Below are 4,607 nucleotides of genomic sequence, written 5' to 3' on the forward strand. Positions count from 1 at the left end.
TTATAAATACCATGACCTACAACTATTTTAAAAGGTTGAATAGTTCAACTTCTGTTATAATATTTCTCTTTAAGTTCTGATAATACATTTTCATAATCATTTATAGTGGTAAGGTGAACAATAAAACTCTCGTTAGCATCTCGTCGCCCGTGTGTTTAAGTGTTCTATACGCCATTTTGACAATTTTGAGTTAAGGACGCCACTATAGGTTTTCGACCCAAAATTTTTCAAATCAATTTTTCAATCCATTTTCGGCTATCTCGTCTGGTTTCTGAGATATATCGTGTCTGTTTTGCTCTATATCCATCAAAACAGAAAATTTTGTGTCATTTTGCTCTATACGCCAATTAATGGCATTTAGAGCAAAATTTCAATACAAAATCTTGAAATTGATTTGTGCTGAAAATTTTGGTCAATATGGAGTTAAAATTGTTTAATACTAATATTTTTCAATATATTCTTCTGTTATAAGTAATTATTTGTTCTTCTTCTTTATGTATAGAATACTGTTGTAGTTTACAAATAAAACTAAATAAATACATATCGCTCATATACTACAAGATCAGTATAATCGAAAAAAGTCGTCTTAAGAAAAATTTCTTTGAATATTTAATAAATTTTAATAAGTAAAATTAAAATTTTAATCTGTTTCTCATCTAAATAAGTTGAAATTTAAAGTAAAGAACGATGTTCTTATTTACTTTCATTTAGATGCATTCCAGAAATTTTTTTGTATGTACATTAGGATTATTACTTTTTTGGACGGCAAAATACCACAGCACTACCTTATAGCCAATACTGTTCTGATAATAAAAGGCAATTTTTGTCAGACCATTTACAAGTCAAAAGTATTATTCAAAAATTTTCTGAGCCTGGTCATTCACAAATCCAAGAAGTCGATTGCGTTGACAGTGCTTTAGACAAATATCTGAAACGTTTAGAAATTCATAGTATTTTGTCACTCGTTAATTTTTTGAAAAATTTTAAAACAAATAAGATTAAACTTAAGATTGTAGAAATGTAATTTTCAGATTTTAAGAATTTTTCTAAGATATCTAACCAATTACATTTCTCGGTTCTTGTATTTACTAAAATAAAACTCCTTCAATATAACCAAAATAATTTATTTGGAGAAAAGAAAGAATTCAAAATGAAAAAATTATAAATTGTTATTTAGTTTTATATCTGAAACAGACAAAAATTATTACTTAACTCAAATAAATTGAGATGTTAATTTTTTATTTGTCATATTCTATAATAACATTATAAATAGTTTTTATTTTTGTAAATGAATAAATTGTTTTTTTTTTTTTTTGTTAATATTTTTAGGTGTGTTTTATTGCTTTTCTAATGCTATTTTGCTCTACGTGTATGTATTTGCAAGGAAATGTGCTTGAGATGGCGTATAGAGCAAACGCCATTGTTTTTACCGTTAAAAAATATCCCGTTGTAGATGAGATCGGGAGATAAAAAATTTCCCTCAGAATCTTCATTTCAAAACAAACATATGGTAAAAAAATTACAAAATCCTATCGAGCAGTTTTTGAGAAAAATTATGCTAAACTTTAACATCGATTTACTCGAAATGCATTTTTGGCATATAGAGCACTTAAATCCCCGGGCGACGATCTGGTATAGAAACCTTTTTTGAAATGTTTCCTCGTTTATCCGAAAAACGTGCGATTGATAAAATAACTGCATTTAGTATATATATAACATGTAAATAGTAATAGCTTACAATTTTTTCCATAAATCCCTTCCATTTACTGAAATGAAGATGACTCTTATTTGGGCGCAACATTTAGAAATCGATATTAATCTATATAAAAAATAGAAAGGAGAATAATACAAAGTTATTCGTCCACTTTAATTGGCAAATCTTTTGGTGATAATTTATCTTCATGATAAAATATATCTTCCAAAATTATATTAATCAATTCTGCACGAAATGAATCGGTCTTGTTATCATTTTGTTTATAAGAACTTGTAAGAGATTTCCACTTAAGACTTTATTCTAAAATCTGCTTTAGACTCTAAAATTAAATATAAATCAATTATTAGTAGCTGACACCATGAAAACAATTCCATACTTCGCCTTAGATAACTTAGAATTTCCAACTGATGGGGAAAAAGATGATGTTGGTGTTGATGATGTGCCAATATTAGATTGGTTTGGTAGCCATGAAACTTTTTCGGCTATCTCTTCAGACAATGTTTCGTCATCAATTCCGTACTGATACATTAATAAAAGTTTTCATTAATTCTCAACTACATAGTTGTAATAATGTTTAAAACCTCAGTTTTTCCCCAACTAAAAAGTTTTTCTCGGAAACAAGAGCGAATACCAATTTTTTTTTTGTTTGAGCGGAAAAAATTAATGTTATAAAACTTTGTTCATATGTAGTATTTACCTGTGTTATGTGAAAAATACCTGGTTGGTTTGCACCCGGACTTCCAAATTATTAATATTGTAAAACGTACTTCAAAGGCAATAATAAGCTATTTCATTGTAAATAAATGTAAAATTTGTTGGTCGATTTTTTCCCACTCGAATTTTAACACAAGATTTCATCAAGCAATAACAGACTACTGGCACAAATGCTATGCTTCATTTTGAAATAAATAAATCGAAAACCATCCCAAAAATATCGATTTATATAATATTATATATGAAAAAATTTTAAGTCTGGGTGCCTGGTGGTCCCTTAAAGAACCAACCAGAAATTACTAAAAATCTCTACCTAAAGAAGTAAAATAAATCACTTCAAATACCTATTATTACAATAATATTAACAAATATCCGTAAAATATTTTTTCTGTTCAAAATTTTGTCGATTTACAACTAAAACTTTTTGTCAAAAGTACACCATATCACAAAATAATTTTTTTTGAGGTAATTGCATTCTTTTGAACCTGGTCAAGTCAAATGAATCTTTATTCCAGTTCCGATTAAAGAAATTAGTCCCGCTTGCAATTAAAAACATTTTAAAAGTCATAACATGAAGTTGACAAATATTTAAATAACAAAAAACTTAATTTTTATTGGTTGGTTCCTAGCGGTACCACCAGGCTATTAAGGGTTAATATCTTCCTATGATAAATACTTTAAACTATCAAATGTAATTTGAGCATCTAAATAAATAAATGACATTTGTAAAATTATTTTAAAAAATCCATTAAATGCATTAAAGCTTTTGCTTCAATTATTTTAAAAGTTTGCAGCAGCTCATCTAATTGTGAATTTTCGCTAGTATTCAGAACAACTGGAATCCTAATATCCTAATATATATTATAAATCTCTTTGTAAGTCTGTTCGTTTGTTTATTTGTTTGTTTGTTCGTCAATCACGCCTAAACGGCTGGACCGATTTTCTTCAAATTTGGAACATGGTTAGATCTATACTTGGAGAGTGTTATAGGCTATATTTTTTTCAGAACTTTGACTAGGAGGGTGCAAAAAGGGGGGTAAAACGGGCAAAATGAGTACTTTTGATAGTAAATACTAATTTTGTCTATCATTAAGCAATAGCATTTTCGATTAAACTACTTAATTTGTTAGAAATATATATTAGCAAAGTGTCGTTACGAAAATTGGACCGGAAGGGGACAAAAAATAGGCCAAATGGCGAAAATTCGACAAAATTAGTACTTTTGTGCTTTAAGGACGACTTTTTTCTATTCTTAATCCAAAATATTATAAATTTTGATATTGAGAGTCTCACACATATGTCCATATATTTAGAAACCCCAGTCTTAGGGAAAAAAACGGGTAAAAAAGGGAAATTTGTATTTGCTGCGTAAAGGGACTCAATTAATGCATATTTTCAGACAATTCAAACTACTTCAATTAATAAATAAAACAAATAAACAAACGTAAAAATTTATAGTTGGGCACGGCCGACCATATGATGCCCTACAACAACTTCTTTAATAATAAAGCATTTAAATTAATTTTTACCTTAATTCAGAAATATTTTAACAATTTATTGACAAAAAAGGGATTTTCTAAAAGAGGGTTCTATGAGGGCCTATCCTTATAAATTTTGGTAAAGCGTTTTATGTCTACGTTAAAGTTATTTATGTAGAATATCGCCGTAATTTCTGTGTCTATAAGTGAATTTGAACCATCAAGTCCTTTTATGAAGGGGACTTTATATATGGGATATGATCAAATGAGGACCGATCATTACGAAAATCAGCAGTGTCATTAAAACTTATATAAAACTAAGTTTTGGCGATTTTTGGTGTGATACAAGAATAATTAACATATTTATTAGCTCAAAAGCAATATTCAGGGTTGCGATTGTATTGGGGTTATGCGAAATAATGGTCCGATTTTAACCATTTTCAATAGGATTCGTCCTTGCAAGAGTATGTGCCAAATTTCATCAAATTGCAAATTGCGACCTGTAGCGTGCGCATAATGTTTGTAATTACACTTAAACGGCTGGAACGATTTTCTTTAAATTTGAAACATAGTTAGATATATAGGTTATGGTGTGATAGGCTATATTGTTTTCCAAAACTTGGATAAGAAGGGACAAGAAGGGGTATGTGGATGAAAAAGGGACAAAATTCGTACTTTTGAGAGTAAATACTAATTATTGT

This window comes from Lucilia sericata, unplaced genomic scaffold (assembly GCF_015586225.1).
Source record: "Lucilia sericata isolate MDLA Ls3-8-SP2 unplaced genomic scaffold, ASM1558622v1 Contig000269F_arrow, whole genome shotgun sequence".
In the NCBI taxonomy this organism is placed as follows: Eukaryota; Metazoa; Arthropoda; class Insecta; order Diptera; family Calliphoridae; genus Lucilia; species Lucilia sericata.